The following is a 23,866-nucleotide window of genomic DNA, read 5'->3' as shown; positions in this document are numbered from 1 at the left end:
CAGGCAATGTAAGACACTATGAGTTCGCATGTTGCTGAACCGTTTTTTGTGGGTTTTTATACCACTTTTATGCTTGCATTTTATTTTATCCATATATATATGTATACTGTATTGTATTGTAATTGCATTTATATAGCGCTTACTACCCCTGACAAGGCGTCGAAGCGCTTTTTCGGCGAGTAGCACGCAACTCCGGGACCCATAGAGGATTAGTGTTGAATTAGTATAGTGAAACATGCTAGTACATTTTAAGTGGTGGATAGGTTAGTCAGTTATTTGGATTTGGAATGATATTCTCGATGTTCTAACTTAGCATACGTACTTCTAGGTAAACCCTTATTTTATGGGCACTTTTATCAACCTGTGGAACTTCACTCTCCTATTTGATCGCCCGCAAAGTTTGTAAGGCTGGATCAACCTAGCTGGTTGCGAATGTGTACCCCTCGTTTACTCCCGCGAGGTGTCCCCTTCACAACTGGGTAATAATTGTGCAGTGCTCCTTTACCCACATGGATTCAGTAAAGTACCTACACACAGTTGAATATTCAGGGCACGGTTCTCAAAATAGTGGACATATCCGCGGTGTGTAAGTAGAGATTACATACCCTACCACTACTACGCATTCATATTTTATTAATGTTTTTAATGGGAAGAGAGTGCCCTATTCATGATCCGCCTGACACCAACTGTACATTGCTGCAAAGCTGTGACCCAGAGTTCACTCACACTGTACCCTTCTGGGCCACCTATGCCAAGCTCGGCGCTCTTATATCATAAATCTTCCCCAAAGTCCACGTGACTACTCGAAATCGGATCCAAACACGCAAAGAATAGCAGCCATTATTTTCCTGATTATTTTAGTAGGTTTTCGGCGTCAGATATAGGAAGAACAAAACACATTAGTTTAGACAGGCACAGCGTGGGCGCGTGAATGTAACGCCCGGAATAGCCCACGCGGGCATGTAACGTCTTCTGCCCTGGTCCTTTCCCTGGCTCTTCCTAACTCCGAGAAGCAGCCCCGGTGTTCCATAAAGCAGTTAGAAGTACTCATGTTAACGTGCCCTTAAAAATGTAGTGCCTGGCTCCTCGCGGTACAGCGCGTTGCAGGTCAGGGTGGCGGTGAACTACGTGCTTCCGCTGCTGGGACCCAGGAGTTCGGCGGCATCCATCGAGGCAGCAGCACCCCCGGCCGGATCTCATGGTTTACGGTTTCTGGACTTTCTTGCTCTCTGTTTTGACTGCAATGGACAGACACGAGCAGTCTGCAGGAACTCAGGCTGCACCCCTCCCCCTGCACTAGGGCTCTGCTGCTTTAAGGGGCTGGGCCCCGTCATATTTTTGGTTCCTGCAATTACATCAGACGCTGTTTGCTGTAAGCTTTGCAGAGCCCGGGCGCAGCAGCTGCCAGCTTTCCTTCCTCGGACACTACCACACCACACTGCCCGCATTCAGAGCCTAATAGGCTGGAGACAGGAGTTTTTACTGCGTGGGGGCAGGGCTGGGACCGTGGAGAAGGAAGGAAGCCCAGGGCCTCTGCACAGTCATGGGCGTGGAAAGTCCATTCGTCAAGCTGCCCAGCATTGCTAAAGTTGGGCAGTGGACTTTGATGAGGGATATTGTATTGTATTGCAATTGCATTTATATAGTGCTTACTACCCTCTGACGAGGCGCGAAGCGCTTTTTCGGCGAGCAGCACGCTACTCCGGGACCCATAGAGGATTTGTGTTGAATTGGTATAGTGAAACATGCAAGTACATTTTAAGTGGTGGATAGGTTAGTCCATTATTTGGATTTGGAATGATAGCAGAAGGATAGAGGAGGAAAAAGGTTTGTATTTATATAGCACTTGTTGACGCACGCTATTCAGGAAGTCCATAAAGCATTAGTGGTGAATTAATATGGTGAAATATGAAGTCATTTCAGTGGTGGATATGTATTCAGTTATTTGGAGTGAGAAGGATAGTGGAGGGATAAAAGGGGAAGAAAGGTTTGCATTCATATAGCACTTGTTACCCCTGATGGGTGTTGAAGCGCTTTTCTGGCGAGTAGCACACCACTCTGGAACCCATAAAGGATTAGTGTTGAAAATTAGTATAGTAAAATATGAAGTAATTTGAGTAGTGAATAGGTTATTCGGTTATTTGGGTAGAGAAGGGTAGGTGGCAGGATAATAGAAGAGGGAAAGAGGTTTATATTTATATAGCGCTTGCTACCCCTGATGGGGTTTTGAAGCGCAAGTAGCACGCTACTCTGGAGCCCATCAGGATTAGTGTTGAATTAGTATGGTGAAACATGAGAGTAATTTTAGTGGTGGATATGTTAGTCAGTTATTTGGATTGAGAAGGGTTGGGGAGGGGTAGAAAAGGAAAAAGGTTTGCATTTGTATAGCACTTGTAACCCTGATGGGGTGTTGAGACTCTTTATTGGCAAGTAGCACGCTACTCTGGAACCCAATAAAGGATGAGTGATGAATTAGTATAGCTGATTATGGAATTCGAGAAGTGAACATGTTAGTCTGTTAATCTTGATTGAAAAGGATAGTGGAGGGATAAAAGAGTGAAGGATTTTTTTTTAGGTCTTAGCAGTAGGTGGAGGCTTGTGGATGAGTAAAAATGAGTTTTGGAGGGGAGGAGTCAGAAGGAAGAGTTTAGAAAGGTTTGTTTTAGGGGATCAGTATAGTAAAAGGTGTCAGATGATGCAAGGAGGGGTAGAGTAGAAGAGAGTCTAGAAAGGGTTATTTTGGCGATCACAGTAGTGGTATGGGGTTTGGGATAAATGAGTGAGTGGATGTAGATGATATATTGATAGACGTATAGGATGAGAGATAGGGTAGTGCATTGGAAAGAGTAGTAGAAAGAAGTTTGAGATGAGTCAGAAGGTTGGGCTAGAAGATATATTGAGCGAAGTATAGGCTGAGAAATAGAGTAGTGCATTAGAAATGCTAAATTAGAAGAAAGTGATAAATATATAGATCCAGAAGTACATTGAAAGTATATAGATACATAAAGGAGGTAAGTATATGTAGATTAAATGACGAAGGAATGTCAGTTTCTAGATCCACGCCGAGTGCGGGAGTTGGTGACTGCATGAGATCACGAGGAGAGGCATAAATGAGCACGAATTGTAAACGCAAAGGGGCATATGTACAAGCCACTATCGCCACGGGGAATGTCACTTTTTGTGACTTTCCCGTGGTGATAGGGGCCTTGCCTTATGTACAAGGTAACGTTAAGACACTTAACTTGGCTTAACTCAGCCTTGTACATAAGGCAATCTTTCACGCTATGTTTAGCGTGAAAGGGACATGCAGTGGGTGTTGTGGTGGGCATGCCACCACAATACCCATTGTATGTATTTGACTTTGCCCCCTTTGTACAAGGGTGGCGTACATAGGAGGCAGCGCCAAATTAAAGACCAGGAAAACCCTGGTCTTAAGGTGGCGAAATGAGGAGAAAGGCATTATTTTCCCTCGTTTTTGCTTTTTCCATGTGTGCTGCCTTGTGCAGCACACATGGAAAAAGCAAAATGCCATGGTTTGTTTATGTACAGGAGGAGCACACACATGAAAGATACAAAATGGCATTATTAAAAAGGTTTGTTTATGTGCAGGAAGGGACACCTTCCTACACATAACCAATCCTCCCCTGCATACAGACACCCTTGCACTCTGGTGCAAGGATGCCTGTGAAATGTAGCGAAATTGCACGGGGAAACGCAAGGCTGCACCACATTCTTTGTAAATATGATGCAGCCTTGTGTTTGCGAAGTGACCAAATGAATGAATTTTTATTAACTGTTCAATTAATTAAAATCATTACAGTAAAAGCAGATCCCGTATAAAAAAAGAAACTTGTGTTTATATTTAGCAAACATGCCACCCTCCTTTCCCCAGCGCCTTCTTGTTCAACCAGAACCTGAGTTTGTAATAATGATCATGTGCCCTTAAACAAGCTCGTACAGCTCCCAATATTCTGTAAAAGTCATTCTAATTAAAAACACCTCATAAGAAACTTTAAAAAAGCGCAATCATGATAGGGCTAATAAAAGGGAGGCACTGTCCTCAGTACTTATCGGGGACCAGTCTGCTTGCTGCAGCAGGGTTTGATGTTCCTGTCGCCAGTATTAGATTGTGTTTATTCACGGCCTTTAAGGCAGCACTTATCAGATTCGTGAATTTCCCCAGTCTTGCTAAAGTCATGGCTTTTGTTTTGGAAAAGCACAAGGCTGACGCTTCACTGCAGGTCTGCATTCCGTTGACGATACAGATCGGGCGCAGGAGCTGCCAACGTTCGTTGTGAAGGTTGGGGCAGCAGCATAGGAGATGCAACCAGGATTCCCTTGTGTAGGAGCACAGCCTACAATTTGTGGTTTCCTCCCTGCGGGCCCATGCAGGGTTAAAATCAGCGATTCCTAGTGTGAATTTTCTCATAAAAAAATATTTTGCTTCGGGCATGTGGTGTAAGGGCCTCGCTTAGGTAGGGTTGGGCTTTTCCTGACGTATAAGAATTATTCAATGGATCAAGGTGAGAGCTTGAGCGGAGAGACTAAGGGGCCCATTAGGATGTCGGGCGGATCGCCGACATCCGTTGCCGCCCGCCACCCATTTCCCCCCGCCATACTAGTATGGCGGGGAGACCGCGGCGGACGGAAAGACCGTCCGCCGCTTTTCCGCCCCGGCCGGAAAATGTTTAATATGGTGGCGGTGTCTATTAGACACCACCAGCCATATTATGATGGGCTTTGGGAAATGCCTTTCCGTGGCGGCAATGCCGCCACGAAAAGGCATGCGGAGACCCCCTGCGGGGGCCCGTTGCAGGCCCCCTGGGGCTCCGGGGGGTGCACATGGGGGGTACCTATGGTACCCCCCGCATTTCAAAGTGCAACATGGCAGGCACCGTGCGGTGCCTGTCATGTTGTGCTTTGAAATGCACAACATGCATTTTTACCATTGCGGCGGGCAACGCTTTCAGCACCGCCCGCCGCAATGGTAAAAATACAAGATGCACCCGCCAGTGTGACGGGTGCATCCTAATGGCCAAGGCGGGACCGCCGCTCCGATGGCGGGCTGTCCCGTTTTGCACGGGGATGGCGGGCGGGCAAAGTCCGACCACCATCATAATGGACCCATTAGTGTCTTGATCAAAAGATATTTCCTGCACTTGTCTATTTGTGGCTTTTTTCCAAGCATTCAGTGGAATTTCTAGATACTGTAGACTTGCTTCCTCTATCTTCAGTATGTTGATGGCTTTGCCAAGGCCGGTGTGCCAGACCAAACCTGTCTCCTCGAAAATGGATCTCAATTGGTGTCTTAAGGAGTCGGCTGGAGCCCTTAGACTCCTTAGATGTAACTTTATGAGCTCCCCATGACCTGTCAGATTTGGCCTTGCGGGAAATAGCTCCAATCTCAGCCTTGATATCCTAGCTGACCTCAGGATGAGGAGCATTGATTTATATGCTTTGGCTTGGGCTGAATTTAAGAAGGCACCCAGAGACCCTGGAAAGGCCAAGTGGCTGTAGATGATGGCTCGGAGCATTTTCGCTTTTAGGACACTCAGTATTGGTCCGGCAGAAGGGCTGATCAGGTGTTGGCTTAGTTGTTTTAACAAGTGCATACCATTGTTGGCCTTGACAGTCTGATGTTTCTGATGGATGTTCGACTTGGCCCGTTCTGAGAGCCAAACCCCTAGATAGTTGTATGAAGCCACTGTACTGATTTGCAAGTCTCCTAGTAGCCACTGTGCTCTCCTTTTAAGATGGTAGCTCCCAAAGATGATTATCTTGGTCTTCCCTGGTTGACTGTCAGGAAGTTGTTGTTGTTGAAGCGATTCAGCGCGTTTAGGGCTCTTTGTAGGCCCACTTTAGTGTGGTCCATTATAGCTGTGTCATCAGCATATTGTAACACCGGCAGCCTCACACTTCCTAGCCTAGGTGCTACTAAATTGGCACCTTCCAGAGCATCCCCCAGGTCGGCGGTGTACAGATTAAAAAGGATGGGGGCCAACACACAGCCCTGTTTGAGCCCAATATTCGTTTCCGTTTTAGTAGACACTGTGCCAGCACTTGATTTAACCCGCACCCATGTGTCTTAATATATTGATCTAATTGCCTTCAGGAGTTTAGAAGGAATTCCCATATTGTCTAATTTCCACCATAGCCTTCAGCGGTCGACTTTATCAAAAGCTGTACTGTAATCGATGAAGCAGCAAAAAAGTGGGGGTCTTTTCTTCTTTACTGCCTTGGATGATAGATGAGCTAACACCAGCACATTGTCCAGGGTCGACGAATGTGACTTGAAAGCTGACTTATAAAAAGGAATGATGCCTTTTTCTTTAGCCCAAGACTCCAGATACTTCAGATGGAGGCGAGCATAGGCCTTAGCTTTGAGATGAAGAAGGGCGATGAGCCTGTAGTTTGATGGCTTTGAACAATCGTCCTTTTTAAAAATGGGACCAATATCAAGCCCCTCCAGGAGTCTGGGGTTTGGGCTGTCGAGAGGGTATGGTTGTAAAGAGGATTTAAAATTGCTGGCTAAAAATCTGGGCCAGTTTTTAAAACAGGTGCAGGTATCCCGTTAGGCCCTGGAGCTCCATCGTTCCTCATAGTCTTGAGGGTCTTTATGACCATTTGAGGATTTATCAGGCCTGACGGCATGTGCTGCTCCACTGCCCCGGCGCTTTGTTCAATAGGGAAGTTGCCAGGGGTGGCAGTCACTTCTTCTGACTTTATATTGTTTAGCTGGTTTTGTCCCTAACCACAGATGGTTTCTTCTGAGCAGCCTTTATTTAAAGGAGTGTTTGAATATAATTGCTTCACATAATTTAGCCAGTCTTGCTCTGCCACTCAGTTTTCCCTTGTTGCCCCTCGGCCACTCAGCTGATTAATGTGCCTCAATAATCCAGATAGGTTCTTTTCCTTAAGTAGAGAGAACATTTTAAGCCATTCCCTCTGTGTGAACTTTTTTGTGGTCCCACAATTTCTTTCTTAAGGCAGTCCTCAGTTTTGCGGTTGCTGGTCCCTCCGTTGATCTACTCCCCTTTTTTGTTTCTAGGGCCTTATGCAGGGCTGGTTTACTATCGAGTATGTCTTTTGTTAGGCGTATACTTTCTACTGTTGGTGGGACTTTAAACCTGGAGGGTTATGGCTGAGGGTCCTCTTCGATGTTCTCCCAATCCTTTATGGATGATAGGTTTCATTGTTGGAATACCTTCCTGTTTCTGATCCAACCAAATTTGCATCTTCTTGCCTCTCTTTTCTGACCATTTAATCCTCCTCAAGACTTTGTGTTTTCCATCCCCTCGCGACTCTCCAATGGCTTGGAAGATGGTAGCTGTGGGTACTTCCGCCTGAATCACCGCTCCTAATGGCCTATGATCGCTTTCCGTCCTTTCCTCGACTTCAAAGTCTTTCAATTTTGCAGCGATTGCTTCGTTGACCATGATATAGTCGATTCTTGAGATATCCCGGAAGGTAGGTTGTGGCTGACAGGATGTCGTACGTGCATCTTTCAGTGCATGGGTTATGGACAACTTATGATTTTTGAAAAGATTATAGAGGGGTTCTGCCCGGCCAATCCCCCGAGAAGGGGATTTCGCTTTATCAAGATCCTTCAGATTGAAGTCCCCAACTAGGATTACCTGATGAAATTTATATTTATTTAGAAGATCATCTAGTTTCCGTGACAGTGCCACCATACAATCTTTCATGGTGGTCTGTACTGGATTGAAATACCAGTTTATAATCAGAAGGAGGAGTGGATGTGAGTCGAGATTTAGGCCACCCATCTGTAGAGCTTGCAACCTGGATGTGTTCAGTTTGATGTCTGTAACCGCAAGGCGGCTGGCGTGTTTTATGAGGATTGATAGACTACCGGACAGACAGCCAAAGGGATTCATTTTTGTTGCTGGTACATGGTGTTCATAGTCCCCTGAAAGTGGAGTACTGGTCAAAGCCCAAGTCTCTTAGAAGCAGAGTATGTCTCCATTTTCTAGAAACTGCTTCATGTTTTCATTTTCTATGATTAAACTGATCCCTGCAATATTCCATGAAATTATGGTTATTCGCTGCTTGGAGGAGATTACTTCCCTGGCCTCCGTCCTGCCAAGTATAGTGCCATAGCTGTTAGGGATAGTGCTGCAGTCCTCTTGGAGTTCCGGTTTGATCCGGAGCATAAGGGCTTGTGTAGATGGCCGGATGGTTGTTTTGACAGGAAATCCTGATGCCCATGGGGTCCTTGGAGCCCGTCCGACTGCTGCTGTGTGTCCCTAGGCTGTTTGTCCTGTGCAGTACTGACCAAGGATCCTTGCCCCCGCTATTTAATGCTAGGACTTGTTCAGATTCTGCCATACCCAAAATATTCACATCTATGCCCCACTCAGCGAGTTGTGTTGATTTGTTCAGAATGGCTTGTTAGATTTGCTTAATTCCCACCACTGTGGATTAGCCATGGGTATCCTCCTTGGTGCTCAAAAATCTCACCCATTCCAGGTCCCCTGTTTGTATCTGGTCCAGGGTGGCAAGATGTTTAAAAAGGCGGAGAATATTGCTCCGGTTCAGAATGTCGTGCTATCCCGTACTATGAAATCTCGGGTGAGGACCACCTCATGGACATTTGTTGGTGTGCCTGAGATCTGAGCCACTTTTCCTGTTCCTGAAGCTTCCTTGTTGACTTGAGGCATTTCCTACTTGGGACCTGAATCTCAGTCCTTGTTTGCTCATAGTACTGGTCTGCTTCTAGAGCCTTGGCTGGGGTTGTGTTGAACCATCCAGCTGCGGTGGTGTGATAGCCGTCACTGCCCGGGGAATTATATCTTTGTCTGGTACTTGTTCCAGTTATTGGTTTGTGACCTATGGGCGGGCCTGATCTTGCAAGTGTCTATAAGCCCTTCACAATGGGGTTGCTTGGTGAGATTGTATGCATTTGCTGGTCTCCATGAGACGGGGCAGAAGAAGAGTCCTTCTTACCCCAGTTTTTGGCTGAGAAAACTGGATAGAACTGACTGTCTTTAGCGTTACCTTGTGGGGGTGAGTGGTCAGTCTTCCATAGCTGCGATTGTCTCTCTCTAGTTTTTGTTTTTTCAGATGTTTCCTCTGCTTCTTTTTTGCTCTCCTTGATAGAGGAAGATCAGGCCTGTCTGTTGTACTGAGAGTGGGTTCTTGCGAATCAGTTGCCGAGATATCACTACCCCTGCTTCCACCGCTGCTGGCCCTTTGTATGCCTTGGGCTACTTTCGGCCCATGAGCAGGGCTCTCCATCCCGTGTGCCAGATTTTGTCAGGCTCCATCTGTTGTCTTTGGACCTAATGGAACTCCTTCTGTCTTGCTCGCAGCCGGGTGATAGTTGTTTACAGTTGCCCTGTCGTCCATGGTGCTAGAAGTCGGCGTCTCCCTGCTTCCTTTAGCAATCTCCATTATACTAGGGCCTCAGGAAGAGACGCCCATTTTTTCATAAGGGTTGAGCAGGATCACAAACATTCCCCAGGGTTGGAGACCAGGTACTGAACAATCCTGTTTTTCAGGTTCTCCACCCTGGTGCTTACGTTGACTAGGCGAGCTGCAATCGATTGCAGGAAGTCTATTTGGACTTCCATCTTTGATGATTGGCACAATAATGCTCTGTTGGTAGAGCTGTTTATCTGATTCGTAGGTAATTTCTGCAGATCTTCATTTACACTATCATTATAGGTGCGTTGATCTGCTTTAGTGTTAATGTCCAGTAAAGGCTCTAGTAGCCCCATCAAGTTTGGGGTTAAATCTAGGGTTCTTTCAATCTTTTGGCCCAGATTTTGAAGGAACGAGGCTGTGAAGTCCCCTGCCACTGGGGACTCTGGAATCAGGTCATCTAAATGCGACAATGGGCTTGAAGCTGTTAGTTAGGGCTTAGTGCTCACTGCGTTCTGGAGGTCTTGATCATGGCATTTAGTCCAGTGAATTTGTGCCACTGTCACTGGGACGTGTTCCTCCTTGGACCGAGCTGTTTCAAGTTTCCTGCCAATTGTGGGGTCGGGCATCTTTTCTGTGTGTGGAGATGAAATGTTGTCACGAGGTAATCCATGAATTTGAACAGAATCAAATTGAACAGAGGCAGATTCAACCATTTCCGGCTCGTTGCGGCTGGCCGAGCTAGGAGGTGATCCTCCCTTGAGGGTGTGGGTGCAATAAGAGGTCTTTCTGCTTAGACTTTTGGTGCTGCTCTCTTGTAAGATGCACGAGTTGTAGCCATAAAATATTGCATCCTGGGATTTGTGCTTTTGCCAGCCCTGAATGATGCCCTGGTTGGTACTGGGGTTGCCATATTTCTTGAAGAAGTGCCTAATCGACCCCCTTTGTTCGGCGTCTTGAAGAGTTTTATTTAGACTTTCTGACAGAGATTTACTCCTTGTAAGCCTTTTAGTCGAGGATTGTCTAGTGGCAATTTCTTCAGGGGTCGTGCGCGGTCGGTCCTTCTTTTTGGGTCCCATCTTGCTAGATAAAACACCAAATACTGCTTTGACTGTTTGGCTGTCTGGCCTGGACTAATGTGATGTAATTGGTCGCTGAGAGCTTGCTAGGACTTGAAAAATGCCAGGGGGGGAGGAAGGGTAGTCGGTACCCTGAGTCGTATCCCCGTTTTAGCCCCAACTTGGACAGCTGGCAATGATGCTAGTGCCCAGGCTGGTGCCAGGGCGTTCCTCCAGCTGCCCACAGCTCCTCGGCGCTCCACTCTGCGCTCAGCTCTTCCCAGCATCCATACCGGCGTCCAGGTGAGTCTTGCCTGCCGGCACTTAATTGAAGGGCTGGAAATAGGGCTAGTGCAGGGGCTGGTTCAGCCACTAATCAGGTTGAGGGCTCTGCTTGGCCTGCCACTAGCTGTGCGCTTGTGTGCTCGGGGGGTGGGTGAGTGCTGTCAGTGGCCGTCAGCAAGTGGTGGCGCGCCTAAGTGCCACAAACCGCGGCCGGTCTAACCAGATCGTCTTCGTAGCAGCTAGGGGCCACACTTCACGACAGCCTGCTACAGCTGCTACACTTGCTGCTCTCTGCTCCGGACTCTCATCCGCCTCAGACCCTCAGCAACCTCCTCCGTGGTCCCCCATTGCTTGCCCCCCGCTTGCGCCCCTTACTTACACCGGGTGGATGAGGGGTTCCCCTCGGTGTTCTCGCCGTTTTTGTGCTACCCCTCTCTTGGCTTCTGTCTCCGGGCGTTGCTGCACGGCTGCGTCTTGCGGGAGCTACTGGGTTGGCTGTTGGTGTCCACTGCCATCGGTACCCCACCAAGTCGCGAGGTAGTGGGGTCTCAGGGCCCGTGGCCAGGGCTCGGTGGCCGGCCCAAATGTGCGAGTGCGGGTTGCAAACGCCCAGAGTCACACAAGGATGGGCTGCCGCCTCGCTGCTTTCTGCACTGGTCTGATTCAGCGGATTCCGCAGATTCTCTGGAAACTTTGCAATGGACTTCATCTGAATACTATTGCATACAAGCCTTATTTCTGTGCACGTTTCTGAAGTGGCAGAGCGTGTCGTTAAACCCCGGAGGCTAATGACATTCTACGCCACTTAGTCGTTCATATGGCCCAAAGTGTTTCTATGTTTCGTCAAGGGCAGAACGCAGAAGGGGCTATTAACACAATATAACATTTGAACAGGGCCGGACTGGGCATAGCGGGCACTGGGCAATCCCCCGGTGCGCCGTACTGGTGGAGGCCGGTTTTGTGCCCCTGGGGGCCGTTTTTGTTACAGGGCCCGACAAAGAGCTCGGCGGCACCTCCAACACCCCCCCCAGTGGGGAGGGGAGGGGGGGGGGCCGCCGAGCACTTTGCCAGGGCCGGGTTTGGTTCCCAGTACGGCCCTGCATTTGAATAACGCAAGACTGTGTTGCTGCCTGGCACAAGCAGCGTCGAAATATGGTCCGAAAGCCTCAATTCGGGGAACACTTGGTTGATTCCAATGGTTTTAGTGCTATATAAATTCACATGCTATATAGCGCTGTACAACTAAGTACTTCGTATCGATGCGGTCCCTTCCAAACCAAGGAAGTGATGGCAGAGGTGTTAGAAGACTTAGTCATTCCAGTCCCTTTCAATGGCCATGCCCCGTGATACCATTTAAAATGCATCATCACTGTCAGGGAGGATAATGGTGGTGCAGCTAGGGGTAAGAGTCGTGTTCTTAAACCCGTATGAAAGACATGCCACTAAACTGAAGTATATCTCTGTGGATGAATTCGGTGGCTGTTGTATGTTGAGGCAAAACGTGTGTGTTTGTCTTTTCTATCTGCCTTTTATTACGCACCACTAAAGTGCATAAACAAGCTGTACCAGAAGGTGTTTTGCAACAGGTATTGTTTTTTTCTATTTGCTAGCTCGTGGGTGCTGTTGACACGTTCTATTTTCTGCACTGTAATAACCTTGCTCTGGCACTTGTCCTTCCGGTGGGTTGCACTCGGGCAGCCTGCCAACTGAAAACGCACCCAGTAAGTTCTTCCTAATGGCCCACTTAGTAGCTTGTAAAAACGCGCCCATTACCATCCTTAAACACTTCTGTGGGGGAAGAGAGATGGTTTTTGTTCAACGAAACCACCATTATTTTAACTTTCTTCCTCATAAAGTTGCGTCCCCTCCAATGCAATTTAATGGGGAAATTAAATTCCCGCAATAATTGTTCTGTTTCTACCTCTAAGGTGTTGGCCCATGTTTGCATTTATGATAATGGATTACCATTGATTTTCCTTCAATGAGAAGTGTCTGCTTCTAAAGTTTGCAGCAGTGCTTGGTAAATAGTGGTGAGGTCGTAAAGTGGAGTGTGACCCAAGGAGCCTGCCTATGGAATTTATACATGTGAAATGGCATCCTGGATTTGACATATTCATAATTGGGAGTCTTATTGAGCAAAGCATAATCAAAATCAGTTTGCTAGTTTATTTACAGTTTTTTGGCTCCTTTACATAGGGCCAAAAGCAATACAAAAACATGGCAATGTAAGATTAAAAGTTAGTGGTGACACATAAGTTATTCACTTGAATAGTGGTTTAGGCCCTGAAACACAATAGTAAACAGCAGTAGCCACCTGTCACATAAGGGACTCTTAGTGACTGAACTGCAGCATTAGCATGTGAGGGGGAGAAAATTAGGGGTTTGTTTCTTCGGTTGGTGAATAACAGAAATAGAGGGCCCTGGCTCAGTGCCCATTTTTTGCTTTTCCAGGGCCCATCCTGCAAAAGACGCACTAATGGCACAACACAAAATAATGCTCCTCACAAAATTTTGTAAGGGATATGAACGTTGAGTCACCAAAATGCCTGGGATAGCCAAAGCCACAGCACTCCTCCTTTGTTCACTGATAATATCATATAGTTCAACACTTGCCTGGCCATTAAGCCCATCAACAGTCTCACATCTGCTTTTAAAGGCTAGGAGTAGAACCTTCAGAAAGTAGACAAGCCTACCAGCATCTCTATGAGACCCATTTACTTTTGTTCCTCTATATTGAGATGCACACCAGTAAGTGTGCAGAATTCTTGATGTGCATAAGTAGTTGGCCTGTGGGATGGCATTTCACAGTGGTAACACATTTTCCATTAGAAGGGGCACCACCATTCCATACCACCACTAAAGCATGTCCCAAGTCAAAAGTGTGCAGATGAACCATACAGTTAGCCACCAACATGTGTGAGTGAGGAACTTGCTGGCTGCAGACATTTAGAGTGACCGGCAAGGTTACAAGTTGACTAGAAGGCCACCTCAAAATTATATCTTTGGAGGTTGATACATTTGGTACTCGTAATCTGGGTAATAATAGTACCCAGTGGCGTTGTGAACACCCCCCCACCCCGACCCATGATCTGCCTACAAAAGCTCTAAAAATACAAAGTCAGGAAAACCCATAATGGCGGTGAGGGAGGATAAACCAATCACAGTAAAAAAGGCCCATATGCAGAATGAAGAGAAAAAAGAAGAGAGAACGATCAAGAGAGCAGGAGAAAGAGAGAAGGGAAGGACATATACACAGAAGGAAGAAACCATTCCAAGAGGGAAGGAACACATATGTGAAAAAAGGGGTTCACGGGTGAAAGGATTGACATATGGAATGGTAAAAGAACACTTGCATGGGTGGACAAAAGAAAGGATGGATGGCTGGATGAAAGGTGGCATGAATAGATGGCTGGAAACTTGGATTGAAGGGTGAAATGATGGATGGGTGGATTGATAAAAGGACGGTGAAATAATAGATGGACAGAGGAAAACGAATATATGGATAGGTAAAAGGATGGCTGAATGATTGGAAATATGAGTGGATAAGTGGATGAAGACTATGATGAAAGGGGGATAGATAGAATGTTAAAGTAAGGATGGAAGCGTGAAAATATAGATGGACGAAAGGCTTGAAGGCTGGAGGGATAGGTGGACGAAGGAAGGATGAAGGGACCTCTTCTAAGATGGGTTGGGCTTATTGGAGTAGCTCACCTGAGGACATTCGAGATATGGATCAAAGTATTTTAATTGTATGGTTACTCCCTTCACAATACCTGCTAAATATGCACTTAAAATGTGGTTTGCAGTCCGACATATAACAATTATCATACTGACCTTGGTCTTCGCTCTAGACCTATTGATGAACAGAGCCTGAGCTAAAGAAAGTCTGAAGGGATTTTGTGATTGGCACAAGTCTTAGTGAAAATATGTAAATGGACTCCAATTGGTTATAGAGGTGTTTCTAATACTTCCAATATAGTATGTCATTCGAGGTAAGCTGCTACATTTTCTTCAGTTTTTTTCTTTCTCTGGTTTTCAACATACTCACGTATACCTCACAGGGATGGCTTTAGGGCAGTGCAAGGGTGCAGGAGCACCTGGCGCTAACCTCAGGGGCGCAGTGTTTGGAAATAAAAGAAATACCTTTCAGAATTAAAAGCACCTGTTACAGAGTTCCTCATGTGTCCAGCAGTTTTCAGGCCATAATAAAAATGTCAAGATAACTGGTGATTAATGTTCCTACTGGAGAGAAATGGAGTTGCTTTAATGCCAATGTTGGCTCATCATAAAGTTGTGCAAAGGGTTAATGTGCCTTCTGCAAAAAATATGTACCATGCAGATAACAGAACTGTATTTTATGTGGATAGCTTAGTGAGTTACTGCTTTCGTCACTAAGATCTTTTTGTTACTCGCGGTTCATAAATTACAATCCTAATATAGCTCAGTGGCCCATAAACTGTCATCAAAGGGTTTCTGATGTTACTAAAAAGGTTTGTTTGAGTAGAAACACATTCTAATTAGTAAAGTCAACCCAACCACTGTGTTTCATTTTAAATCCTGACTTTGTACTTCTAAAAACCAAGCACTCTTAAAATATACTGCCTACTAGTATGAATGACGTGATTCCTACTCCTTGTGATGCTCATTGTGTTGTGTTACATTTCCTATAGACTGATTTCACACGTTTGATTCATTGTCTCTGTATGACATGTGTGATGTAGTGTTCTGACACCCTACACTAGTATGAATATCGCTATAAAACAAATGAAATGCATGCGAGACAGGGGCTATAGAGAGATAAGGGACCCTGTTGGAAGGCAGTAGTGAGGGGATCCGTGGAGAAGGAGGTCATGGTGGGGGAAGGGGGTTGCCAAAATAAAAATGACGCACCTAACTGTTGAATTGAAGATAATACTCCAAAATGGGTTGAAATGAGTTTAATGTGGAGTAGAGCAGGTACACAGCCAGACAGCTTAGCAGTCAGTAATAACTGAATTACATTGGAACACATTAGAAAGAACATTGGGTAGGAACACTATGAGATGGAATGTGGAATGAACACAGTTAAAGAGATATGGCAAGTATTACACAACATAACACATCCCCCTTTGAACATAATAGAAAAAAGCAACAACTGTAACCAACACCACCCACCATCATAAAAAAAAAACGAAAAAAGAAAAAGAGAAATCAGAGAGGAAAACTTTCAGAAATATAATCAGCCAACCAAACAGGAGGTCTTTTCTCACGTTTAGGTTCCTAAAAACATTTGTCACATCTTGGCTGACCAGACTAGAAGAACTTGAGGTAACCAAATCAGAAAGCTCACCAGACCTATGCAAACTTGAAGCCTCTAGTAGGGGAGAACTAGAAGCGTCAGAAACTACATCCTGACTCATGGTAACAGATGGCAAAGAAGAGTTAGGACACAACAAATCCTCCAAATCAAACAAATCCGAGGATATCTCCGAAGAAACTAAAGGAGAAGGACAAACTTGAGGAGGGGAACACTTAGCAACCCTCTTGAGATTCCATACACGACCATCAGACAGGCGAACAGAGTTATTTAAAATTTCCACAACCTGCATAGGTTCATAAAACCGACTTTGCTCCTTAGGAGATTTACCAGGTTTCTTAACTCTCACCCACTGACCAAGAACTAAATCCACATCCTTCACATTATGCTTTGAATCATACCAAATCTTGCTCTTAGGATGAGAAGCTTGACTTTTTTCCTTCACAAAATTTTCAGACCAATTAAGCACATTGGACTTGAACAACCAACCAGGTGTAAACTTGGTCCGTGGATTTCTACCACGCATAAGTACAAAAGGGGGAAAACCGGTAGCTTCACAAATTGAAGTCCTGTAAGACCAAACCATTTTCAAAACTTGAGTTTCCCAATCCTTGTTGTTTCCTGACAATTGGATGGTGTTCTTGATAACACGGTTAAAACGCTCAACCATTCCATTGCTGTTTGGGTTGTATAGAGCAGTGGTTTTATGCTTGATTCCCAATTTATTAAAGTACTCTTTGGCCTTAATTGACGTAAATTGAACACCATTATCACTTAACAAAATAGAAGGAATCCCTTCCAAAGTGAAAGATTTATCCAAAAATTGCAAAACCGTGTCCGTATCAGCCTTACTCACAACTTTTACAAAAGGCCATCTAGAAAACAAGTCCATTAACACTAAAATATATTTCTGCTCACTACCAATGGGACCCATAATGTCTATAGCTGCGTGCTCCCAGGGAGAATTAGGTGCTATCATATTACCCATAGAAGGCTTACACAAAACCAAAGATTTATCAGCAGCTTGACAAGATTTACAATTCCTCACAAATTTATCAATGTCAACATCCATGCCAGGCCACCAAAATGAAGTTTTAACGGTGCGTTTAGAACGGACAATTCCAAAATGTCCCTCATGGCATAAAGCCATGATGGACAAACGCAAAGACTTAGGAGGTATGACTCTTTCGCCAAACCAAATGTTACCATCTCTGACACTTAAATCAAATCTAACTTCCCAAAAAGACTTTAAAGGATGCTTACTATCAACTTTCTTTGGCCAGGACTCAGCAAGATGAGACTTCACTAAAGATAACTCCTTATCATTGAGATATTCTTCATCCCACTTCTCCTTCAAAATGCCTGCACCTTCCATGTCCTGAACATAGGCAACTTGAAAAGAATTCCATAAGTCATCCTCACATTCTACAAGTTGTTTAGGCATTCTAGAAAGGAAATCAGCAATACAATTTTCCTTCCCTGGTATGTATTCCATATTATAACAAAAATCTTGTAGCTTGATAGCAAGTCTAGCAACTCTAGCAGAAGTATTGATAGTACCTTCAGTGGTTAGGACCCTGAGTAATGGCTTGTGATCACAGCGTAAAGTAAACTTTGTACCCCAGACAAAAGCTCTGAAGTGATTAACAGCCCATACGCATGCTAAAGTTTCTTTTTCAATTGTAGAATTGTAGGAAGGGGGAGGCTCTAGTTGGCGCAGTGTAACACTAGCGACAAGCAGGGACTCTCTCTTCCTCGTCAGGGCTGAGGGTTACCTTCCAGACAACCTCTGCTTACCCTCTAGGTAGTGTGGCTTAAGCAGTCGTAGGCTAATCTTTGGGGCACATAGGGTTAAACACTTGCAACAGTACACCTTTACAACCAACCCACCACACAACGAGACCAGACTGTATTCTTGTAAAAATATATATCTTTATATAGATTTTAAGCAGGCTTATGAATACAGTCAATAACTTTATGAAGACGGTTGCAGGTTACTTAATTCGGGTTACCACAGTTCTTATGGAAGTTCTCTTGAGGCCCGTAGGCCGGGGTTACTCAATGTTCTTGTGGAGCCGGCGGCTTCCAAGGGATCTGTCCCACGTCGCGTTGCCTTCCCGGGGTCGCTGATCGTTGCGGCTCTTCGGCCGAGCAGGTCACTGGTCGTCCGGGGCAGCGGTGTTCTGTGGCGGCAGGGTCCTTTCCTCGTCGTCCGCTCCGACCCTGGAGGCGGCGGCTGTGCGGTGGAGACAAGTGGCAGTACGGTCCCCAAGTGCAGGACGTACCCAGCCAAATGTCGGTGCAGCTGTGGGCTCACAGCTGGGCTGTCGGGCAGGCTTACCGACTTTGCGGATTCTCGTAGGGCAGTTGTCCGTCTTTGCAGGTGAGGGAGGGCTCGCTTCGCCTTCACCTCGATAGCTCGGACCGGACGGGTCCTCCTTTGCTTTGCTCTCGGGCTCCCGGTGCAGTTGCGGTCACGGTGTTCGGGCCAGCGGCGGCTGGTCCTCACTTTGCTTCCGCTGTTGCTTTGGGCCCCGGTCACGGTGGTCGGGAGGAGGTTGATGCCTTAGAGGAGATTCCTCCGTCAGTGCTGCGGCGATGGTCAGCACCCGCAGTCGCTTTCCAAGGGGGTAGCGTCCACTGGTCCTGGGACGCTGGTCAGGGGGCAAGTTCAGTTGCAAGCCCTTGGAGATCTCTTTGCAGAGTTTGGCACAAGTAGCACAATAGTCTTTTCGTAGTCTTATTGTCTTCCTCTCCTTCAGCAGCAAGGCACCAGACACAGGCAAGAGTCAGCACCCTTCCTTGTCTCTCACGGTCCTTCTCGTAGGGCAGAGTCTTTCTGTGGCCCAAACCGGATCTAATTTTCAAGGAGCAGGGCTCCGTCTTTTATAGGCCAATTCTTTTGTTCTCGCAGGCCAGGGGGGCCTTCGCATAGCCACTCTCAGTTCTGGAGTACCCCCGCGGGTGTACTCCGGCTTCTGCTTTCAGTGTGAGGGGCAGGCGCATCAGACGCCCCACAGGAGGTGGAGCCAGCATTGTCCGGACGGGAGTGGCCAGAGTACCTTGTTGATGGGGGCTTCGCCCTTCCTGGGCCAGGTGCCGGCAGAGTCATCCGCCGCTCCCCAGGAGGGTGGAGCCAGCATTGTGGAGGTCGAGCACAGTGACAGCTCGAGTCAAGAGGCATTCCTACCTCCCACTAAGGTGTAATCTGCGCATTCACCATCCGTCATCCCTCCAGCCCTGTCACTCACACATCCCAGACAGTCAGATACACACCAGCAGAGGCGGCTGAAATGGTTAAGCAAGCAAATGCTAACTTTCTAAAAGCAGCATTTGCAAACCCAGGATACTGAAATAAACTTGACTACAAGAAATATCTCATTATCCCGAGTTCAGGCATACTAAACATGACTCACTACCATGCTCCTTGAGCCCGCGGGAATTATAGGGTGTAATAACCCTCGCAGCTCAGCCTGGCCTTAATGGAGCAGGTAGCCTTCAGTAGTGAAATACGGTCTTCGTTGTAAGTCACTACTAGGACATGCCACGCACATCAGGGCCTGTCCTACCTTGCACCTACAACGCACCCTGCCCGCAGGCCTACCATAGGGGTGACTAATATGTGGTCAAGGGAAGGGTCGGTGCTGGCAAGTGGGGACACTTGCCCAGCTAGCGTGATAGTACGAGACCACACGCGGGTTCTGCGGTCGCAGTTCCCAGACACATCTTTACGGCTGCTTCGGTGGGTGGCGCAACCAGCGCTGCAGGCCCACCAGCAGTATTGGCATCTACAAGCCCCGGCACTCTCTCGTGCGCTTTACTAGGGACTAACAGTAAATCCAATGCACCAATCATGGATACCAATCGTATGTACAGTTTACAGTAGGGAGCACTTGCACTGCGGCACGGATCAGCCGTGGCGCAGTGCCCTGAGTATCAGAAAACCAGCAAAACATCGGAGGCACATCAGCAAAAAGTGGAAGGGAGACTCACGCCAAGGTGCCAGGTCTAACATGTGTCCCCTCCAGCTGAAATGTGGGGGGAACTACCCTTCCCCAGGGAGTTCCACATCACTAAGGCGGAAAAATCTGGACAGACCGTCAGCGTTGGCGTGATCGGTGCCAGGGCGGTGTTCCACCGTAAAGTCCATACTCTGTAGAGAAATGGACCACCTCAACAGTTTCGGGTTCTCACCCCTCATTTGCATCAACCATCTGAGGGGCCTGTGGTCCGTCTGAACTCGGACGTGAGACCCAAACAAGTAGGGTCTTAGCTTCTTCAGCGCCCAGACCACAGCAAATGCTTCACGCTCTATTGCACTCCACCTACTTTCCCGTGGAAGTAACCTCCGACTTATGAAGGCTACGGGTTGGTCAAAGCCCTCCTCAGTCATCTGTGAAAGAACAGCCCCTACACCATGCTCTGAAGCGTCTGTTTGCACAATGAACTCCTTGGAGAAATCTGGGGCCAGGAGCACGGGCGCCGTGCACATGGCAGTCTTCAGGGTGTCGAAAGCCTTCTGACAGGTGTCAGTCCAAATCACATTCCTGGGCTGCTTTTTCGAAGTCAGCTCTGTCAAGGGGGCCACGATCGTGCCATAGCCCTTGACAAACCTCCTGTAATACCCAGTGAGCCCCAGGAAGGCTCTCACTGCAGTCTGGGTCTTGGGGGGTTCCCAAGCCAGGATGGTTTCGATTTTGGGCTGCAAGGGGGCTACCTTGCCACTCCCAACCTGGTGTCCCAAGTACACCACGGAACCCTGCCCAATCTGGCACTTGCTTGCCTTGATTGTGAGGCCTGCTCTGCGCAGGGCCATCAACACTTCCCAGAGGTGTCGCAGGTGTTCGGGCCAGGTGCCGCTGAACACCGCGATGTCATCCAGGTAGGCGGCACTGAACTCGTCCAGCCCAGCCAACACCTGGTTGACCAATCTCTGAAAGGTGGCAGGGGCATTCTTCATTCCAAATGGCATAACCCGGAACTGGAAATGCCCATCTGGTGTAGAGAATGCCGACCTCTCCTTTGCCCCATCGGTCAAGGCGATCTGCCAGTACCCAGACGTTAAATCAAACGTGCTGAGGAACCGGGCAGCCCCTAGCCGATCAATGAGCTCGTCAGCTCTGGGGATGGGGTGCGCGTCAGTCTTCGTGACTGAATTGAGTCCTCTGTAGTCCACACAGAACCGGAGTTCGGGTGTGGCTCCCGGCGCAGCAGCCTTTGGAACCAAGACCACGGGGCTGGACCAAGGACTGCTGGAAGACTCAACCACCCCGAGGGCAAGCATCTTGGAGACCTCCTCCTTGATGCAGGCCCGGACCCTGTCAGTTACCCGGTAAGCCTTATGCTTCACCGGTAAGCTGTCTCCAGTGTCCACATCATGGACGCACCAATCTGTGACACTCGGAACCAGGGAGAACAGGTCTGGAAACTGCCCCAGCAACTGGCGGCAGTCCTCCTGTTGTTCGGCGGTCAGGGAGGGTGAGAGGTTAACTCCATCCACTGACCCATCCTTCTCACAGGCCACCAAGAGGTCAGGAAGAGGCTCCGACTCCTCCTCCATTCCATCATCGGTTGCCAACAACATGCCCACTTCGGACCTTCGCAAGTGGGGCTTGAGGCGGTTGACATGTAGGACCCGCAAAGGGTTCCTGGGCGTCTTCATGCCCACCAAGTATGTCACGGGGCTCTTGCGCTCCACAACCTCAAATGGTCCTGTCCACTTATCTTGAAGGGCACAGGGCTCCACTGGGGCCAAGACATACACCTCCTGTCCAGGCTGAAGCTCGACCACAGTGGCATTCTGATCGTACCACCGCTTCATTTCTTCCTGGCTCGCTTCCAGATTTGCCTCGGCAAGTTGTCTGAAGCGCCTGGTCTGGTTTCTGAAGGCCAGCATGTAGCTATATACATTCTGGGGAGGTTTCCTGGGAGATTGCTCCCAGCCTTCCTTTACCAAACTCAGTGGTCCTCTCACGGGGTGACCGTACAGCAGTTCAAAGGGGCTGAACCCTAGGGACTTCTGTGGTACCTCGCGATATGCAAACAGCAGGCATGGCAAGAGGACGTCCCACTTACGCCTCATCGGACCTTCCAGGCCCATTATCATGCCTTTGAGGGTTCGGTTGAATCTTTCAACCAACCCGTTACCTTGGGGATGGTAGGGTGTGGTGAACTTGTACGTTACGCCACACTCCTGCCAAAGGGACTTCATATATTTCGATATGAAATTGGTCCCCCTGTCGCTCACCACCTCTAGAGGGAATCCTACTCGTGAGAAAATTCCCATCAGTGCACGCCCCACCACGGGAGCCGTCACTGTCCTCAGAGGGATGGCTTCAGGGTACCGGGTGGCATGGTCCACCAAGACCAGGATGAACCTGTTGCCCATGGCTGTCTTGTGGTCCAGAGGCCCAACGATGTCAATACCCACTCGCTGGAATGGCGTACCGACCACAGGGAAGGGTTGGAGGGGAGCCTTGTTTTTCCCTACCGTCTTCCCACTTGCCTGGCAAGTCGGACAGGTTCTGCAATAAGCGTCTGAGCTTTTATGCCTTTGGGGCCAGTAGAAGTGGGTGACAAGCCTGTCATAGGTCTTGTCCATCCCTAAATGTCCTGCTAAAGGCACATCGTGAGCCAGACCCAGTAGGAAGGCTCTGAACTTCTGGGGTACCACCAGCACACGGGCTGACCCAGGTTCAGCAGCCTTAGGCTCTGAATACAGGAGGTCGTTCTCCCAGTAAACGTAATGTGTTTTGGCCTGAACACCATTGGCCTGGTCTGCAGCCTGCTGCCGCATACCCACGAGAGAAGGGCATTCTTTCTGCTCCCTGCAGAATTCCTCCCTGGAGGGTCCTCCTTCTTGCTGCCAATGGGTCAGCTCAGGCAGGTCCCCCAGTTCGGCGATCTGTTCCCCTGTAGGCTCCAGGGCATCCCCCTCAAGGTCTGCCTCCTCCTGGACCGTAGGAACTTCAGGGGCCGGTTTCCCGCGCCCCTTGCGCCTTCTCCCTACAGCCGGTTCCTGGGCCTCTCCATCAGGCCCCAGGACCTCTCGATCACCCTTACTGGCTGCCATCGACCGGGTGGTCACGCACGCCCAGTCCGGCAGACCCACCATCCGCAGGTGAGTCGTCTTCTCCACCTTTTCCCAAGGGGAGTGCTCCAAGTCCTTCCCTAGCAAACAGTCAACAGGCATGGTTTTTCTCACACAGACCTGCAGAGTACCAGAGACCCCCCCCCACTCGAAGGGAACTTGAGCCATCGGACACTGACTCTCAGAATTATCAGCGTTGATAACCCTACAGTAGGCATGGGGTACAACCTGCTCTTGAGACACCAGGTGCTGCCTCACTGCAGTCACACTGGCTCCTGTGTCTCTGAGAGCCTCAGCTTCCTTACCATTGATGATCACCACCTGCCCATATTTTTTAGTGTTAGAGGGCAGGTAGTTCGTCGGGATCATCTCACTGTCTCCTAGCGAGACCAGGGTCATGTGAACGGGATCTCCACCCCCCGGGACCATCATTTCTTCTCCCAGGTGAACGCTAGTCACTTGTCGGGGCGGAGCACCAGTGGGTGCAGGTTTTCCAAATAGGCGACACTTGGGGTCACTGGATATGTGCCCAGGCTCGCCACATTTGAAACAATTGAAGGGCCCCTTTGGAACAGGTTTACCTGTCGGGGCTCCATTCTGCTTCGGGGGTGGGGGAGGCTGAGAACCCTGCTGCGGATTCCCTTGGGAACTACTTTGGGGGCCTTTTTGGAACCCTTTCTGCTTTCCCCCTTTGTCCCCCCCACTCTTCTGCTGGGGACCCTGCCCACTCTTGGCGGAATCTCCCACGGGACCCTTGTG

General features: G+C 48.2%; 1 protein-coding gene across 1 annotated transcript in view; it reads left to right on the top strand.

Moving 5' to 3' along the window:
* SLC16A10 (solute carrier family 16 member 10) overlaps window positions 1–23,866 on the top strand; it is a 436,189-nt gene that overhangs the window by 1,387 nt on the left and 410,936 nt on the right. The window lies entirely within an intron of this gene.

The sequence above is a fragment of the Lissotriton vulgaris genome, chromosome 6 (assembly GCF_964263255.1).
Source record: "Lissotriton vulgaris chromosome 6, aLisVul1.2, whole genome shotgun sequence".
In the NCBI taxonomy this organism is placed as follows: domain Eukaryota; kingdom Metazoa; phylum Chordata; class Amphibia; order Caudata; family Salamandridae; genus Lissotriton; species Lissotriton vulgaris.
This window is presented reverse-complemented; position numbering and strand designations above follow the sequence as displayed.